Source organism: Oryctolagus cuniculus, chromosome 16 (assembly GCF_964237555.1).
Source record: "Oryctolagus cuniculus chromosome 16, mOryCun1.1, whole genome shotgun sequence".
NCBI classification, from domain to species: domain Eukaryota; kingdom Metazoa; phylum Chordata; class Mammalia; order Lagomorpha; family Leporidae; genus Oryctolagus; species Oryctolagus cuniculus.
In genome coordinates, this window is record NC_091447.1 from 32,269,088 (window position 1) to 32,289,695 (window position 20,608).

The following is a 20,608-nucleotide window of genomic DNA, read 5'->3' on the forward strand; positions in this document are numbered from 1 at the left end:
AACTGAGTAATTCTATGTACTAGGTAGATGTTATCATGACCATTTTCCAATGAGAAAATTGATGCACAGAGTGTGATGGTAGGACTCTCACCTCTGGCTCATGTTTCTGTTCTCTTCCAAATCTTCCAGTAAAAGCCCTGAGATCTTACAGCTTCTTACTGTTATTTGGTGGTACCTCTTGCATTTTTGCAAAGCCTATTGTGCTTATTGCAGAGTAAGGGTTAAAAAAATACAGTTGTCCCTCAGCATCTACATTTTAATTTTTTGACAGGCAGAGTGGACAGTGAGAGAGACAGAGAGAAAGGTCTTCCTTTGCCGTTGGTTCACCCTCCAATGGCCGCCGCGGCTGGCACACTGCGCTGATCCGATGGCAGGAGCCAGGTACTTCTGGTCTCCCATGGGGTGCAGGGCCCAAGCACTTGGGCCATCCTCCACTGCACTCCCGGGCCACAGCAGAGAGCTGGCCTGGAAGAGGGGCAACCGGGACAGAATCCGGCGCCCCGACCAGGACTAGAACCCGGTGTGCTGGCGCCGCAGGCGGAGGATTAACCTATTAAGCCACAGCACCGGCCCAGCATCTACATTTTCTGTGTATGTGAGATATTGAAAGTATTCAAGAAAAAAATTGCATTTCTATTGAACATGTATAAATCATTTTATCAGTATTTTCTAAAAGATGCAATTATAACAACTATTTATACCATATTTATAAAATAGTATTACTTGGCCGGCGCCGCGGCTCACTAGGCTAATCCTCCGCCTAGCGGCGCCGGCACACTGGGTTCTAGTCCCGGTCGGGGCGCCGGATTCTGTCCCGGTTGCCCCTCTTCCAGGCCAGCCCTCTGCTGTGGCCAGGGAGTGCAGTGGAGGATGGCCCAGGTGCTTGGGCCCTGCACCCCATGGGAGACCAGGAAAAGCACCTGGCTCCTGGCTCCTGCCATCGGATCAGCGCGGTGCGCCGGCCGCAGCGCGCCGGCCGCGGCGGCCATTGGAGGGTGAACCAACGGCAAAAGGAAGACCTTTCTCTCTGTCTCTCTCTCTCTCACTGTCCACTCTGCCTGTCAAAAAAAAAAAATAGTATTACTTATTATGACTAATATGGACATGTTTTTAAGTGTATAGGAGCACATAAACAGGGTATATGCAAACACTACAGTATTTTCTTTAAGAGACTTGAGCATCTGTGGGTTTTGGTAATGGAGGGGTTCTTGGAACTGATCCCCCAAGGATATAGAGGGACAACTGTGTAGGTATATAGTAAACTTTGAGAAAGAATTCTTAAATCCTTATGGCTCTCAATGGGATTCTAGATTTCTCAACTCTTCTAACTCCTTGATCCTACTTGTTTTGCCGAAGACTTACCATGTACATGATCCTGGTTTTCAGAGCTTCTTTGCAAAGAAATTCAGAAACCAAAGGCTTGCTCTAGGCTCTGCAGTTGGTTCCCTGAGCCAGGGCTACCAAGTGAGAGCAAGGCAGGCTGAGCAGGAATAGATTTCGTACTAGGGAAAAGGGTGAGGAGTAGTCCTGAGAGCATGAGAGGACCTGCAGCCTCAAGTCCAACGAAGCACCTGGAAATCAAAAATTGGATCCAAAGCGAATTAGCAACATTATGGAATTGGCAAGTAGTCAGAGGGTGTGGAAGGCCGAGCCTGGTTGTGTCTACATGTGGGCGTCAGGATGTGAAGACTGTTTAGCACCCCTGCTTGGTCTGTGATTTAGACCTAAGTCCTGGGGTAGGGGGAAGGCTGTGCCCAATCTACCCATATCAGGGCCTCCTGTACTGGCACTGGAGCTGTGCTTTCCATTTTGCTTCACTGCACAGTCTCATGGGAGGATTTCGATGCATGAGGAATGGAACCCAAGTAGGAAGGATGAGTGGGGTCTGTTTTGAGGAGTGTCCCTAAGTCAAATGCAGAAGTTTCTTATGAAAAATAGGGTCACCTGCTATCCAAGGCATTTTATAGTCAGAAATTGAGTACTTTTGTAATCTGGATGGGACGTAGATATGGGAGGATTACTTTATTCCTTTCTCTCAGGATTTATTTAGTAATTGCTTACTTATCCTCCCTCATTTTTCCCCTGGGGAACCGGGAGGCAATCTGAGAGTCTGCAAAGGGCTATTGTATTCCCGCTGTGTGGAAATCTGCAATGCCAAGTCAGGTTGTGGCTGTCATGCCCAAACCCCTGTTCATTTAATCCGCAGGATTTCTTTCGGTCGAGTGTGTTATATCCAGAATGTTGCATCCATGTGGTACACAGACTACTTTTACTGCATTGATTTCATTCTTGAAAGAATTTTTAGTTTAAATTCTTCAGATTTTTGTGCTTTCTGTTTTTACTTTGATTTTTGTTTTGAATAGATTCTGCTTACACAAGTCTGTAATATGATGAGTAGGAGTGAATCTAGTTACTCATCATTTAGAAGACATTGCTCTATATTTAGACAATCATCTTAGTCATCTCAATACTCAGCAAAGAAAATAATGCCACAGTGTAGCATGCTGAGATCAAGACAAAAATCGAGTTTCTCACCCCTCCCCTATATCTTGTTAAATCATCAAAAAATGTGACCTAAACATGCAATTGCTAGAAGGGCTCCATGACATGAGAATTGTGAGGCATGACTGTTACCATGTTAGTCTGTAAATAACTAATTTGAAAAATTAATATGGCAGTATGAACTGGCCCAGCAGAATGCCTGTTTTCAGCATGGCTTGACTACACAGCACTGCTAGGTTTGGGCAAGATACCTTCTCTAAGGTTGAATTAATTTTTTCTTCTTCAAAATGAGTATGGCTGGAGCCTATTCTGTGTTGCAGCAGATTTAGGCACTGAGACATCAGCATCCCATATCAGAGTGCCTGTTGGGGTCCTCTGATCCAGCGTCCTGTTAATGTGTCTGGGAAGGCAGCGGATGATGGCCAAATTGCTTGGATCCTTGCCACCCACATGGGAGACCCTGATGCAGTTCCTGGCTCCTGGCTTCATCCTGGCCCAGTCCTCAGACGTTGTGGCCACTTGGGTAGTGAACCAGTGGATGGAAGATTCTCTCATCTCTCCTTCCCTCTCTCTAATGCTCTTATAAATAAATAAATCTTTTTAAAAACTAATTTAGCAGAGTTATCATTAGGATTAAATGGGAATAATTACTGCAGGGAATCTAAATTAAGTAACTAAAAGAATTAAAAGATCATTTATGAAAAGGTTTTTTTTAATGATCACACATAAATTAAAAATTTGTTGAATCAGTTGAGTGTCCATCAGTAAGAGAACTGTTAAGCACATTATTTAATTGCTTTTTGGCAGAATGTTTTGCAGCCATTACATGAAAAGTTATAAAGATTATGCAGCAAAATAAAATAAATAAAAATCCTTAAACAATATAAATTGAAACCATAAAACAAAATATATGTATTGCATTATTTAAACCTATAAAATGAAATTCTGAAAGAACTAAGGGAGTTCACAAAATGGTAATAGGGTAGAAGTGTTATATATCTTTCCTACTGTTTAATTTTTCTATTAAAATTATTATATAGCTTTTATAATTAAAACACAGTAGTGTTATTAATTACTTTTATTTTTCCTATTTATGAAAATATGCTTACTTTAGAAAACAGATAATGCAGAAAATCATGAGGAATAAAATTAAAATTAACTAATGCTGCCATTAGTTTTTAACTAATGTTGTTTCATTTTTCTGTGTGCATTACATATGATTGATACATATATTATTTATGGAAGTGCTTCAAAAATTAATGGAAAAATGAAATGAAAAGATAAGTTTAGAGGCTGGCTTTGTGGTGCAGCTAGTTAAGCTGCTTGCAACACTGGCATGCCATATCAGAGAGCAGGTTTGTGTCTCAGCTGCTCTACTTTGGATCCAGCTCCCTACTAATGCACTTGGGAAGGCAGCAGAAAATGAGCCAAGTGCTTGGAACCCTGCACCCATGTAAGAGACCTCAATGGAGCTCCCAGCTATAGGCTTCAGCCTGGCCCAGTCCTGACTATTGTAGCCATTTGGGGAGTGAACCAGTGGATAGAGGAACACTCTCTCTGTGTGTCTTCCCCTCTCTGTCTCTGTCTCTCTGCCTTTCAAGTAAATAAAAAAATAGATCTTTTTAAAAATATGTTTACTTTAGTGGTTGCAAAATAATTTTGAAATCCTTGCATAGTTGTCTTATGATACACATTTTCTGTGAACTTGTTGAAGAATCTTTATATATGTGTATGTATAAATATACATATTTTTCCAGAATTAGCATTGCTTTACTTTGAATTTGCCTCTCAATCTGCTTCTCAGGCTGTTGCTTGCATCTCTTCTTTATCTTTGCTCTTCCCATACAAGCCCTTCTCCTTTCCTCAGGAGTTTAAATTCCTACGTCTTCTTGAGGGCGTCAAGTGGACCTTCTTTGAAATGCTCTTATGTTGTAATAAATAATTGTCCAAGGAGAACTGTGCCTCTAAACCTTCCCAGTATTATTATTTTTTTCATTATGGTGTTGTGTTTCTCCCATAGATCCTTTGATGTTATTGTACTTGCTTTCTCTTGAATTACCCTTTGATCAAGTGAGATCCAAGGACATCATAGGTCCTGTGCAACTGCATTTGAGTCTGTGAAGACTTCTCCTAGATGGAAAGTGGTGGGGGAGGCTATGTGCTCAGTTAAGTCCCCTTTTTAACAGGCTTTCGTTTTACTTGGTTATTCTGGATTCATTTGGAATATTCATTTGTTCTTTGCTCCGTTCTCTCAAAAATAAGGACACATTTATATTTTATGTAGAGAGAGGCTCTCTTCAACAGTCACACACAGGAGCACTCTCCCGTGGCTCGACCATTTAGCTTTTACTTATAGCATTTAACAAGGAAAGAACCATCCATCTGTGAGGAAATCTATTGCCTTTAGAGTGCAGATTGGAAGAGTCCTGTTTATGGGCTAGGGTTTTGAGAGACCTAGTCCCAGGACCAGAGGGCTCTCCCGTGTAATGCCATGGCCAGACTAGCAGGAAGAACCCTTACAAGGGTGCAAGGAGTTTTGCCCATGAACTAGACCTTCTCCACCGAGTTGGAATCTCTGCACAGGTGCTGAAAAAGAACACTAACCATGAGTGGAGCACTGAACGGGTTTTGCAAACATCAATCTGCATGTCATAAAGGACTGCCTTGGCATTCGTGGTTATATGGACTTTCTTTTTCTTTTATTCCATCAGTTATGGGTGTGGATGTTCCAGCAAGAAAGTAGACAGAGGGTCAACACTGAGCCTGCTTCCTATCTACTTTATAAAGTGTTATATTCCAAAGGGTAAAATATGTTGAAACCTGTTCTGCTTCTTGGTCCAGCTCCAACTAAGATGCTCAATAGTAATATTTAGGAATGCCTCTAAGAACTTTCCAAGAGGTTACTTGTGATTCTTGATTTTCAGAGCTGCTAAGTTTTTGTGTGTGTGTATGTGTGATTGTTGTAAAAGGACAGTGGGAGAAAACACTTTAAAATGTCCTTTAAAATTGGAATCTCTCATTTCAATTCAAATACCTTGTTAAATATACTTCCTTTTTAAAAAAAAGATGATGTCTAATATTTCCTAATCACCAAACTTTCAAAACTAATGCAAAACCACAAATATTTCTCAGCAAAAATTAGCTAAACGAGTCTTTTAGGAATTTTTATAAACTGATGATTAGCAGGGATGGATTTGAGAAAGAAAACTGGCATCTTACCCATGCATTGCCTTGCTAAGTAAGACACAGCATTCCCGCTTATAAAATTGGTGGAAGTAGGGAGGCAAGATATTTGATCTTTTCCCCTCTTCCCTATTCTGTGACTGTTAACTTGCCAGGATTTGAGCCAATCAAGTGGTCATCCTTTACTATACAGGTGCCTTTCTGCACCATTTTGACATCACTTCCTAAGACTCAGTAAGAATCAAGAGAAGACCAGCAGTGGAACATTGCAAATAGGGGATACCTAATAGGATGGTGTATTAATCTGTTTTCTCTTGCTATACTAAGATATCCAAAGCTAGGCACTTTATAAAGAAAGAGATATTCACTTAGCTCACATTTTTGGAGGCTGAAGGTAAAAGTGGCCCCATCTGTTGAGTCTCTGGGAAGGACCTCATGGCAGACACTATCACAATGATGGGAGCACATGCAGCAGAAGTCACATGGCCAGACTTGCTCTTTCTAACCACCTGCCCTTGCAGTAACCAACAGGGGTTTCCTGAGAGCCACATTAATAGCCTGTGAGGGAGGAGACTCCAACGACCTCATCACCATCCACTAGGCCCCCTCTTAAAGGTTCTACCACCTCCCAACACTGCCACATTGGACACCAAACTTCTAGCACATGAGCCTTTAGGGAACACATTCAAACTATACTCATATCACAGCAGGTAGGTTTTTGTATATGCCTGCGATTCATATATTACCTAAAAAATTGGCCATCGGACTAAATGGAAGTCACACTTAGTACCAGTACTAGAAACAAGGCTCCTTATAAATGAGCAAGAAGCTCTGCACATGGAAAGTGAAGCAGACCTTCTGCTACAAGTGTGAAAAAAATGTATCAAGCCATCCAGTGAATGAACTATTTGGGAAAAATCTTTAAGGTAGTGCACAGGCTGCAGTGAAGGTTATAAATCCAAGAGAAAGGAGCTTGGTATTGTTTATAAGATCAAAGATAAGAGGCAAGGCTAAGACACAAAAGTGATGCAGAGAACAATGAGCTATCCAGTTGACTGCAGGAATGCCTAGGAGGATGCTTGTGACCCCATCTGAAACACGGGACAAGGACTTAGGACTGGGCCTGGGAGGTGGGAGGAAGCCGTGCACAGCCTCCCCTGTTGAGGGTGCACCAGCACACTCTGGGGATGTGCTGGCCAGCAGAGAATCTTGATCTGATTAAAATTATCCAGAGCCAGTTTCTCCTCCGTGTAGTCAGATGATCAACCAGAGCAGTCAAAGTTCCCTTTGCAGGGCAACAGGGCCATGCGTATTTGTTGACAGCTTGTTTATGAAGTCCATGAGCGAAAGTGTTTTGGATGGGTCTCCATGTACAACTCTAGTTATCTGGAATCTGTACAGAATGATTCATTCTGGAGAACAATAGGATCTTGGTCATTTAGAGTACTGCTCCTTTAAGACACACCCTTTAAAAAAGATTCTCCCCCTCTACAACCCTCCCTGAACTAGGCAAAATGCTCCCAAACTCTAACTCTCTTTACTACTTTTTACTAGAAAATAACTTGGGGATAACACAGAAGTAGAGAAGAATAAAATGCACAAACTTGGTAGAGGTATATGTGAATTGCTTGCCATTTACTATATAGAAGAAAACTATTAGCATGAAATTATGCTCTATAAACTTAAAAAAAATTGTCCAGTAATTTCTTTACAGTTTACTCAATAGAATGTATGATGCAAGTGCACAGGTAGTATACAAAAATGTGGGATGATTTTCTATACATGGTGTTACAATAGGGAATGAATTATGCTTGAAACATACATGCATAGGTTAAAGTCCAGTAATTGAAATTTTGTGTCAGAAATATTGTTGATGCCACAATGTCTCACCAAATTGTAAGATTAACCAATTAACCCACAATACAATGTGTTAATAGTAGGTGAAAAATAATTTATAATTTAAAAAAGAAAAATAGCAACAACTAAAAATCACAACTGAGTCAAAAAGCAAAAGTGAAAAACTAATGAGAAAATACGCTTCCCTCACCTGGAAATTTTACCATGTGAAGGGCACGCTCAATATGACCTTTGCACGCTCAATATGACAGCCTTTTGTGATGGCCATAATGTTAGAAGAGTACTGATTAAAATCTTCAGTCAACTCAAGGAATGTTTCATTTTAGTCTATGAATACCAAACTTTAGTTCTCTTTTAATTTCAATTATTAAATCTTCAATAAATAGCCCTCTGTGGTGTGCATCTATGAAGTTATGACTCACCATCCATAAGAACTTACAAGTGAGCCGGCGCCGCGGCTCACTAGGCTAATCCTCCGCCTAGTGGCGCCGGCACACCGGGTTCTAGTCCCGATCAGGGCGCCGGATTCTGTCCCGGTTGCCCCTCTTCCAGGCCAGCTCTCTGCTGTGGCCAGGGAGTGCAGTGGAGGATGGCCCAGGTGCTTGGGCCCTGCACCCCATGGGAGACCAGGAAAAGCACCTGGCACCTGGCTCCTGCCTTCGGATCAGCGCAGTGCGCCGGCCGCAGCGGCCATTGGAAGGTGAACCAACGGCAAAGGAAGACCTTTCTCTCTGTCTCTCTCTCTCACTGTCCACTCTGCCTGTCAAAAAAAAAAAAAAGAACTTACAAGTGGATTTTCAGACGTGTTAGTGGAGCCCTGAGGATTGCACTTTGAGAGCCATCGCGATGGAATGTCCCCAATCTAGTGGGAAGAAAAAATCTTGCTTGGGTTAGTAGACTCATTTATTGCCAAATTTTGAGGGTGACAAAGCTTGACCTCTAGGGAATGGCATAGAGAATTTTGCAGTACTCCTCTGCCACCAGTTGAGAACCACTCCAAAGCACAAAAATTTTTAGGAAGTGCTTTAAATGTAATTTATTCCAAAGAAGTGTGCTAACCACTTCTTTACCTTTTAAATAGAGTATATCTATATCAATTATGTGGCCATTGTCATAATTATTAATATTGGTTGATATAAAATACTGTAACAGAATGATATCCATAAGGGTTTTTTAAAAAAGATTTATTTATTTATTTATTTATTTGAAAGTCAGAGCTACACAGAGAGAGGAGAGAGAGAGAGAGAGAGAGAGAAAGGGGTCTTCTATCCGATGGTTCACTCCTCAATTGGCCGCAGTGGCTGGAGCTGCGCCAATCTGAAGCTAGGAGCCAGGAGCTTCTTTCGGGTCTCCCATGTGGGTGTAGGGGCCCAAGGACTTGGGCCATCTTCTACTGCTTTCCCAGGCCATAGCAGAGAGCTGACTCAGAAGTGAAGCAGCCAGGTCTTGAACCGGCGCCCATATGGGATGCTGGCACTTCAGGCCAGGGCATTAACCTGCTGCACCACAGCACCGGTCCCGAGGGTGGTGTTTTTTTTTTTTTTTTTTTTTAAGTTTTATTTTATTTATTTGAAAGGTAGAGTTACAGAGAGAGAGGGGGAGAAAGAGAGAGATCCTCCATCTGTGGTTTATCCCCACATGGCCACAAAAGCTAAGCTGGGCGAGGCTGAAGCCAAGAACTTTATCTGGATCTCCCACATGGGTGCAGGGGCTCAAGCACTTGGGCCATCTTCAGCTGCTTTCCCAGGCACATCAGCAGGAGCAAGATTGGAAGTAGAGCAGCCAGGACTTGAACCAGCACCCATATGGGATGCCAGTTGTGCAGATGCTGGCTTTACCTACTACTCCACAGAGCTGGCTCCAGGGTTTTCTAAGAGTGGAAAACTTATATTTAGATCACATACTCATAATCTATTCTTTGAATCTGGAAGTTTTAGTAGACTTTTCTCCTAGTTTTCTTGTCAGTTTGTCAGTTCACACTTCTCACTTCTCTAGTTCGCTTTACCAGAGCTTCTAAACTCTGCTTCTGAACAGAATCAAAAGCTCATGAAACTGAGACTGGCATTGTGGCATAGCAAGTAAAATCTCTGCTTGTGACTCCTGCATCCTATATGGGCACTGGTTCAAGTCCTGGCTGTTGCACTTCCAATCTAGCTCTCTGCTAATGGCCTGGGAAAGGGAGCAAGAGATGGCACAAGTGCTTGGGCCCCTGCCACCCATGTGGGAGACCTGGAAGAAGCTCCTGGTTTCAGGCTGGCCCAGCCTTAGCTGTTGTGGCCATCTGAGGAAGAAACTAGTAGATGGAAGATCTCTCTCTCTCTGCCTCTCTCTCTCTATGTCACTCTGATATTCAAATAGATAAGTGAATCTAAAAAAAAAACAAAACTCATAAAACTAGTATGTTTTTTGTTTTAAAACACATTCCAAGTGTGTTTGGATTTTGTGTAAGTAAAAAAAATTAAGTTCTGATTCTTCTGTGAGTCTAAAATAGGAACAAGTGCTTGGATTTTCAGGCATTATTTTGGTTGCACAAAAAAGTCTTTACTTAGATATTTTATCAGCTTTATATTAATATTCATTTTAATAATAATAAAATCTTATAATTTGATATTTGTTTGTTAATATGTTGGCCCTTCTTAAAAATCCTGGTAGGTAGACAAATCTAGTAGTCATACTTCATTTATTCATTCAGTTAGCTAATGCCAGCGGACCAACTATATTTAATCACTATAGAAGACTTGAATACTCTTGGCTTTTTAAGCTTTCAAAACCCCTGATAGGCAGAACATCATTTCAAACCACTTTTCTTAAAATCAATGGGCTCCTTAATCTAGTAAGGCGATTGGGTGGTTCCTTCCTAAAATGCAAAACCCTAAGGGCTCTGTGAATTTTATCACATTTTCTTTAGAATAGATTCTCAGAATCTATCTAGCTTGCTGGGATTCCCTGGACAAAGGTGTTTTTAGAAGGCTGCAGACTTCCAACCATTGCCAACTTTTCTCCTGGAAGATTATTTTCCTTTAAAGGAATGTGTATCCCGGTCTTTGCCCAAAGGCAACTGTATCAAAACTTGGGAATAAGTGTCTACAATATGCCCCTTTCTACAATGACAGACATCAAGTATTCTAATTGAAAAGGAAAGAAGGATTAAAAAATACACTTTAATTCATAGAATGGTACATCTGGAAGGAACTTCAGGAATTGATCATTCAGAAGAGCGGTGCTTATATTTGGTCTCATAGTAAAATCACCTGGGGAACTTGAACATTTTCACTCTTCCTGTCCTGAAAATGAAGGCAAGACTGCATCAGGCAGAGCTGAACAACTGAAATCACATTCTTCTGATTCTCTGCATTGAGCATGTTCCTATCCTAGCCGGAAGTGCACTGTGCTTAGGAGTCGGCGCTGACCCGAGGTAATATTGGCAAAGGATATTTATGGAGCACAGGAAGGAAGTTTTGGAATGAACTTTGTGTTCATTATTGTTTATTTTCATTTTATTTGAACAGCAGAGAGTGTGTGGGGCAAGGGAGAGAGAGAGAGAGAGAAAGAGAGAGAGAGAGATTGATTTTCCATCTGCTGGTTCATTTTCTAAATGCCCGTAATAGCTGGGGCTGGGCAAGGCTGAAGCTGGGAGCCAGGAACTCAATCGAGTCTCTCTGTGGGTAGCAAGGACTCAAATACTTGATCTGTCTGCTGCTGCTGACCAGGATGCACATTGGCAAGAAACTGGATCAGAAGTAGAACAGCTGGGACTGATATGGATGTGCCCTGGATGGAGTTCTAGACCGCTGGCTTCAACCTGCTCTGTCTCCAGCTGTTACAGGTGCTGGGGGAGTGAACCAGCAGATGGAAGATATTGCACTCTTTTTCTCTCTCTCTGCCTTTCAAATAAAATTAAATAAATAAATGACTTTAAATCTTCTATTAGAATACACTTATTTAAATTATTAGAAATCACTTATTTAATCTGGTCAAACAAACTACTTTTTCTGCAAATATTGCAGGCTTTTGTTTTAGCCAATGGGGATGAGAGAGAGGTGTGTGGGTCTCATTCTACCCCAACCATAGGAGATGAAAGCCAGAGGCCCTGGAGACTGGGATAAGATCTCAGCACTTCTAGTGCCCCTCACATGTAGAGTGGAGAAGGGGCTTTTCCTAATCACCAAGAAAATACCAGGGAAGCAGCTTAGCCACACTACCTCTTGGCAAACACAATGACCAGACTAATGTATGTGGGTGAGAATAATGCTCAAACCAAAATTTTAACAAGAAAAAAAAGGTTCCAATAGGAGCAGAGCACTGAAGATTTTTACTGCTGTGAAACTGCTCTGTATGATAATATAATGGTGGATTCATGTCATTATAAATATGTTCCAACCCAAGGAAAGTACAACAGCAAGGATGATCCCCAGTAAGAACTGTGGACTTTGTGTGGTAATGTCGTAGGTTCATTAACTGCAAAAAATGTAGTACCTGGTGGGGGCTGTTGATAATGGGGGAGAGTATGCATGTGTGGGGGTAAGGGGTCTGTAAGAAATCTCTGTGCCTTCTGCTGTGTACCTAAACCTGCTCTAAAAAAATAAAGTCTATTATAAAAACAAATACTTAAAAACATCACACTAAGTGAAATAAGCCAGCTGCAAAAGGTCACATATTATATGATAGCATTTATTTGAAATATGCAGAACAGACAAATCCACGCAGACAGAGCACGGATTTGTGGTTGCTAGGGGGTATGAGGAATCAGAAGGAACAGTTCAGGGCTTCCTTTTGGGGTGATGAAAATGTTCTGGTGCTAGGCTGCGGAACTAGTGATTGCCCAACACTTTAAATGTACTGAAAGCCATTGAGTGTACACCTAAAAAGGTCAAAGGAGCGGATTTTATGTTGTATGAATTTTTTCTCAATTGAAAACATTTTTAAATACTGTAGTACAAAAGAAGGAAAGTCACTATGCAAATCCATGCCTTTGAAAATGATTTCTTATGAGAACAAGTTAAATAAAAGGTCCCTTCCCAATGACTATGACTGAATATGAGAATCTGAGATCTCTTGAAGCTGGTTTAGAGAGATGTAATGAGAATATTTTCTGAGGTTAAGATAGCAGAATGATGTAAAATGGAAGTCGGAAGAGACATGGAGAGCTTGAAATAGAACTGGAAGTGCGTAGCAGAACTTAAATCCAGCTGAAGGTGCTCTAGAGGTGATTTGACACTGTGGAAAAGGGAGAGTTGAGATGCTCTCACAGAACACAAAAAGAAAGAGCAAACAGATGAAAAAGATGAGAGGATAGGTAGAAAAATCAGCAACCCAACAATTGTAGTGCTCAGAACAGTAAGTCCAGTGATCAAAAACATACTTGAGGACTATTTTCTCTGAGGTAAGACAGAGCCTTAATAATAGAGAAAGAAAACACTTTTGGTAAAACATTGTTGAAAGCAGACTGTTTAAATATATACTATGTAATTATTTTAGAAAGTAAAGGAAAGCAGATATCATCAGAGAGTATCAAAACAGGAGAAACTAGTGGTGTGCAAAAGAACAAAAATTAGACAAGATACAGATTTCTCCGTGGCATAGACTATCAAAAGACGTTAGAAGAGATTCTATAAAATGCCAAAGAAAAACTTCTGTGAAACAAGAATATTATCCTAACTAATTTATTGCGTGTGTAAAGGCAACAGAGGGACAGTCTGAGATGAATAAGAGCCCCAAAAGTATAAATTCACATCTTTCTTTTAAAATTAAGTGAGTAAAATAGTTCAGCCACTCTGGAAAGTGGGTTGGCAATTTCTTATAAAATTAAACATGCAATTGTCCTATGACCTAGTAGTTGCATTCTTGGCATCTATCCCAGAGAAATGAAAACTTGTGTTAACACAAAACCTGCACGCAAATATTCATGGCAGTTTTATTTGCAAGAGTCAAAAACTAGGAACAACCAGACATCTTCCCAAAAGTGTATGCTTAAGTTACGGTATGTACACACCATGGAATACTATTCAACAATAAAAAAGAGCAAACTATGGGTATAATTCAATAACTTCAATACATCTCTAGAGAGTTATGCTGAATAAAAAATAGCCGGCGCCGCGGCTCAATAGGCTAATCCTCCACCTAGCGGCGCCAGCACACCAGGTTCTAGTCCCGGTCAGGGCGCCGGATTCTGTCCTGGTTGCCCCTCTTCCAGGCCAGCTCTCTGCTGTGGCCAGGGAGTGCAGTGGAGGATGGCCCAAGTGCTTGGGCCCTGCACCCCATGGGAGACCAGGATAAGCACCTGGCTCCTGCCTTCGGATCAGCGTGGTGCGCCGGCCACAGCGCACCAGCCGCCGTGGCCATTGGAGGGTGAACCAGCGGCAAAGGAAGACCTTTCTCTCTGTCTCTCTCTCTCACTGTGCACTCTGCCTGTCCAAAAAAAAAAAAAAAAAAAAGGAAAAAGAAAGAAAAGAAAAGAAATAGCCAGTTCCAATGGTAGCATGCTATGCAGTTCCATTTACAAAACATTCTGGAAATTAGAGGGAAATAGAAATAGGGAACAGATTAGTTCTTGCCAGGGGTTAGAGAATAGATAAGAGTAGGGCTGTGTGTGGTTATAAAAGGACCAGAGGTGAAAACGTGGTGCTGACATTCTTCTGTATCTTGACTTTGGGGATGAATAGATGAACTGACACATGGTGTCGGTAGTGCTAGACGGTGGTGCTGTGATTGTACAACACTTTGTACCAAAAGCTACTGAATGTACAATTACACATACACACAAGCACAAATGAGTGAGTACAAGTAAAACTGAGGAGGCCTGTCAACACCCATAGATGGTATCCTGGCTGTGAAATTGTAGTAGAGTTTTGCAAGATGTTAGCATTAGAGAAACTGAGCAAATGATCCATAGTGTGTCTCTATTATTTCTTACAACTGAATGTTACTCTAAATGATCTTGACTAAAATTTCAATGGAAAATTACTTGAAATATACTTTCCTTTGTGAAAATTTAATCATTTTAAGAACTCAAGAAGGCCGGCGCCACGGCTCACTAGGCTAATCCTCCGCCTTGCAGCACCAGCACACCGGGTTCTAGTCCCGGTCAGGGCGCCGGATTCTGTCCCGGTTGCCCTCTTCCAGGCCAGCTCTCTGCTGTGGCCAGGGAGTGCAGTGGAGGATGGCCCAAGTGCTTGGGCCCTGCAGCCCATGGGAGACCAGGAGAAGTACCTGGCTCCTGCCATCGGATCAGCGCGGTGTGCCGCAGTGGCCATTTGAGGGTGAACCAAGGGCAAAAGGAAGACCTTTCTCTCTGTCTCTCTCTCTCACTGTCCACTCCGCCTGTCAAAAAAAAAAAAAAAAAAAAAAAAGAAAGAACTCAAGAATAGCATAATATGGTAGAAAGGGTAAATACTTTGAAGAATGTAATTCTAATGTTGAAATAATTTCTGAAAATAATTTTTCAGAATGAAAAATTAATAATCTGATATGAAACATAATTTGTGTTAGCAATGAGTAAGGAATAAGGGAAATAAAAGGAGAATTTTTTTTTTTCACACAATAAGGAGTCAAAACATACCTTTTCAATTTTGTATGTGGTTGAGAATTTTTTAAACCTAAAGATACTGAGAAGTAAAATTAAACCAGGATGTATGACATTTTCTCAAAAAGATCATGGAAAAATAGAATTTAAAGATGTTTAATTTGGTGCAACATCTTGAAATCCAGGCATAGCTCTTTCATCATATTCATTTTCCATGAATCTTTTGGAGACCCATTGTATATTTTCAAATTACTATGGGAGGATAAACTATAACAAAACAAAGGAAAAAAGGGAATAAAGAAAGTGAGCATAAGAAATAGAAAGTATGAAAGAAAATAACAAGTAATGACTGTTATTGTTCATGACAATAAAAGTAACTAATTTCACATAGTGAGATAAAAAAAATTATCAGGTTACTTTAAAACACTCAAATTGTAACTATGCAGAAAGTTTAAGATGAAAAGTTAAACAAACAATTATTCAGCAACACAAACTGAAAGAAAATATACAGTGACACCATCAGTTTAAGAAAAACAAATCTACCCTAATATTTGCAAGACCTGAATAAGAATACAAATGGAGAGCTGCACACTGTAGGCCTCAAAAGTTAAAAGTCAAGTGGACAAACTGTTAAGCAGAATATGTTCTCTCCACCTACACTGACACATGGACCTTCAAATCAACCTGGAACCTAGGGTCAAAAAATAGAATTTTTGAAATTTTATGAATTCCATGATGGAAAGGGGCAGCAGAGTAACCCAGCTTTGTGCAGGGCCTGACCTGTTTGTTTTCTGGGAGGGCATGTGACCATCCAACCTGCCCTTCTGTCCTACTCCCAAACCCCAAATATCTGCCTTTTGTGTACCCACTGGGCCTAGGCTGTGCACACCCCTGGAAAATGACATTGGAAAGAGGCTGCTTGTGTTGTGATGTTTTTCTTTCACTTAATAGTGCATCTAGGAAGACTTCCATAGTGTTCCATTTTCTTTCACCAGATTGTTTTCATATTGCTGTCTAACCTCAGATTGACCAGAGCCCCTTCAGAGGGTACCATGAAGTGGGTGGAGAAAGGGGCTTAGAACCTATCATTTTGAGTTTAGTCAGTGAAACTGCATTTAGTAGATTTGCATATTGACTTCTGCTCAATATTTTTTTTTAAAGTAGAAAGTGCCCATAGCTTTAAAAAGTGCTTGTAAATTTCTATTTCAATGATTTACCTAGTTCTCTACTGGGTAATTAAGTTGCTCCCAATTTTTCTTTACAATGCCTTCTCCATCTTATCCAATTCATATTTTCCATCAAGAGTCTTTCAGATGTGGCCTCTAACTACCAGAGGAAGTTTTCCTTCCTTCCTGCCCCCACCTCTTTTCTCTCAATCCTGTCTGGATTTTCTTCCCTGGTATTTTATCAGAAGCACATCCATAGATCTACCAACCACCCTTTGCTGCATTTAAAAGGAATAGGTGAGTCCCTTTAGAAGAAGGACTTTCTCTCTGTGATTCCCACAGAGGAATTTCACTGATGCTTGTTGCATGGATTTTCTTCTGTGCTCACTGAATCCCCTTCATGTTCTTGTAGTACCTCTCACCCCCAAAGTCCGGCCTTTGATTTAATTACCAATAATTTATCAGGGAACAGCATAGGAGATGTATAAGAGAAATTTGCCACTAGAGTCTGACTTCCTAGAGGTTAAAAAAACAGAAGTGAAAGAATCACTTGGCTTGTTGGCCAAGTTCCATACCTACTAAACCAGTGGATCTTAAGCTTCAGTGGGCATGAGGAAGACTGGGAGACTTTGCTAAAACAGATTCCTGGGCTATCTCCTTAGAAAGCCTAAACTTCAGAAATCCACTGATGTGGTCCCTTTGAGGACTTCTGACAGGCGTGACAATAACAAGCTTTTATCATTTGTCTTCCTGGGAGAATTTTCTCAAGAGGATGAAATAAACATTCTGCTAGCTTATGGAAACAGGTGGGGCTACTTGGATGTTCTCATCTAACTCATAAAAATCATAGGCAGAAACTTGGTGTGTGTGTATGTATGTGTGTGTGTGTGTAAGAGAGAGAGAAAGAGAGACAAAGAGAGAGAGAGACAGGGAGAGAGACAGGGAGAGAGAGAATTTAGTTAGTATGAGTTCTTTTTTCTGTGTTTGATACACTGTAGAAACTTGACACATCCACTTTCTACTTCTCATTTCCTGGGGTACAGGTCTTGGAACATGTGGACCCCATTAAGGTGGTGGCGTCCAAGAAGGCTCCCTGAGCAGCTGGCTGGCCAGCTTTCCTAACTGGCCTCCTATCTTCTACTTCATCGCCACTGCAACAAATTAAATATCTTTCCCCCCCTAATCACTTCCAAACACTGCTTACAGATTTATGTCCATTAGTATGTGTGTATAGAGGCAGAAGGCTGTTCTTCAACAATTGGCACTTGGACGACTTTTTGGAAAAAGACAGAAGTAAATCATAGCTATTATCACAAGCAAAGAAATTCAGAAATGTAGAGGTCACTCTGATGGAGAGGGTGACTAGTAGGGGTTCTGTGCTTCCTGGAGGGTAAGTCACAGCAAAGATGTAAGGGAGGAGTGATGTAAGGAGAGGAAATAATTCTAAGGAAGAGACTAATTACCTCCAGAGCTGGTTTGTAATGAAGGGCTGATTATAGCTGGGAAATTACCTTCTTTTGATTCTCATGCATTTAATGGTGCTACAGAGAAAGAGTCTTAGGTGCTCTGGCTCCCGTCCAGGACAATATTATTTAATAATAATGGGTGCTCGGTTCTGACCTGGTGGAGTTTGCAGGGTGGGTGTTTGTCTCACTGAATCCCCTTCATGTTCTTGTAGTACCTCTCACCCCCAAAGAGTTCACAATGTGTTATTTATCTTCAGAGCCTGTTCTGGATGTGTGGGAGGGGGCCCCCAGTAGTGAATGCTATGCCATCATTTACAACTGGGTAAAAGGAGCACCAGGGAGTGCATGGTCTGCTGAAGTCCACCCCAAGGGCTGTGGGGAGCTGCTGTCTCTGACAGCCCATGGAGGTTAGGATACCCCGTGGTGGGCAGTACGTTCAGATTCTTGTTGTGGGAATGACTCATTTAAACACACTATGAGTGCATGGTGTGCACTGCCTCAGAAATACAGACAAGAAACGCAAGCTGGCTTCTATTTCTAAGAATGTTTACTTCCTTACCTAATGGCTTTGGGACTTAGTTGTTCTTAAAATTGTCGTGTATATTTCTGTAAATGCTTTTTAGGAAAATTAGGCAACCTAAAATAAAAGGAAATTTCAAAGTGGAATAGAACATTGAAGCTAATAGGAACTCCAAGACCTGTAGTTAATACTGAATTATTTCAACAGATGCCTGTCCCCCCACTCACCAGACCTCTAGATTTTCCTTTTTGGACATTTATTTCATGGGGTTGTTTACCCCAGGTGCTGCTGAGGGTAGGTGTGTCGAGAAGGGAGATCATCTCTTCTCGCCCTCAAAGCCTTTTGGGAGGCAGAGATTTCCAGTGGTCCTCAGGAGACGTCCTCTAGAGCCCAGGGCCCCAGGGCCTCCCCTCTATCAACTGCAGTCTGGCCACCTCCCTATCCACATCCTGGGGCTGTCAGAGTTGAGCAGCTTCTCGGTAATCAGGTATAGGAGGGTGTGAGAGTTCCTTCTTCACCCCAGATAGTCTCCCAGATCAGACATCCAACCGTGCCCACCAGATCATCCACACCTGCCTCTTAAACAGCGTCACTTTCCCGTGACTGGAGATGAATCCCCTTTCTTTTTCTTCACTACAACCCAGTTTGCCAATCAACCAACTACTCTCATCCTTCGATTTCAAAAGCAAAGTTTCTTCTAACCAATGCCCATGAGGCTGACGCTCAAGGCCCAAGGTTTGCTTGAACATTGAATTTGAGTGACATTCTAGCCATGTTTATGTTTGACTGCACCTCTCTCAAAATCCCATGACTATCTGGATGATGGTTTCAGCAGTGTTATTCACTACTTCAGGCTCAAGGCAAAGCCAAAGAGATATGAACCTTCAGGCAGGCTAATACTTTTAGGGGCCTTAATGTGATATGAGAGGAGGGAGGGAAGGGGGGAGAGGGAGAGAGAGAGAATAAAATACATCCACTCCCCAAAATGCTTGCAACTGCTGGGCTTGGGCTGGGGCCAAAGGCAGGAGCCAGGAACTCAATCCAGTTCTCCTATATGTGTGGCAGGAACCCAACTCCTTAAGCCATCACTGCTGCCTCCAGGGTCTGCATTAACAAGAAATTGGAGTCAGGATCTGGAGCCAGGTGTGGAATCCAGGCACTCTGATGTGGTATTCTAACCAGCGTCTTAATTGCTAGGCCAAATGATGGTTCCTAATGTGATATTTTAAAAACGGCCCTTGGACACTCATTTAAGAGAGAGGATAAGGAGAGAACTGCTGAGAAGGACTCAAGGCCTCATGCGCATGCTCTTACCAGGAAAAAAGATAGCAGTTTAGTCACAATTAGGACTAGACATTTTATTTTTTGGAGAAATTTAGTCCCAGTACACCCTTTAAATGGTCTATTTAAATTCTTCCAGTCAAATACAGTTTCCTGAGAAGAATCTTATGATGTAAGGTTTTCTTTATTTTTATTTTCAGTGCAATGTGAGTTCACTTAAGTGTTTTTTTTTTTTTTTTTCTATTCCTTATAGACTTGAACCTAGCTGCCTCATGGCTTGCCCCTTAGTCTAGCTCTGTTAATGCTAAGGCTAATTAAAAGCTTTTGCAACGCTCAGACCAATAATTCAGCCACATGTTTTAAATAGAGTTCTCGACTGTAAATACTGGTCCAAATACAAAACATACCTCTTTGGCCTGAGGTTCAAATGTCACCTCATCTAGTTGGCAGCATTTAGTCCTATCTTGTTAATAAAACTAAGAGACACCTCCGATCTTATTGTGTATCCATGTACACAACCCCATGGCTTCTGCTTTGCCATCTAGCTTAAGTGGTAAGAATTATTTATCAAAACATAAACAACTTTCATATGTAAAAACAACCAGGTACTCTCCTAATTAATGTACCATTGTTGCTAAGAACTTGGGGTCAGAGGCACAAATCACACTAGATTTTTGTGGGGGAAGTCCGGCCTTTGATTTAATTACCAATAAGTTATCAGGGAACAGCATAGGAGATGTATAAGAGAAATTTGCCACTAGAGTCTGACTCCTAAGTTAGAGGTTAAAAAAACAGAAGTGAAAGAATCATCTCAAGCTTAGTATGACACCAGGATGTTTTCATAGGAATCATAAAGACAAACTATAGTGATAAAGCCAGACTTACTGATTATTTACTCTAGATAAACAATGAAATGTTTAACAAATTCAGCGGTCTACTATTTCACAATTTTCTAAAGTATTTCTGCAGGTTATTTGGGATCTGGTCACATGTTATCTCTTCCATTTTTTATCTGTTTGCAAAAAATTTAAAAAGAAGGAACTTCCTTCGTTAATTTGTAGGCAAAATTACTGAGCGTAGGAATACAAACCACCATTCTCAAGGCTGTGTT

General features: G+C 41.2%; 1 long non-coding RNA gene across 2 annotated transcripts in view; it reads left to right on the plus strand.

Annotated features, from left to right (window-relative positions):
• LOC127492676 (uncharacterized) overlaps positions 1-20,608 on the plus strand; it is a 138,785-nt gene that overhangs the window by 20,656 nt on the left and 97,521 nt on the right. The gene's annotated exons all lie outside the window — the stretch shown is intronic.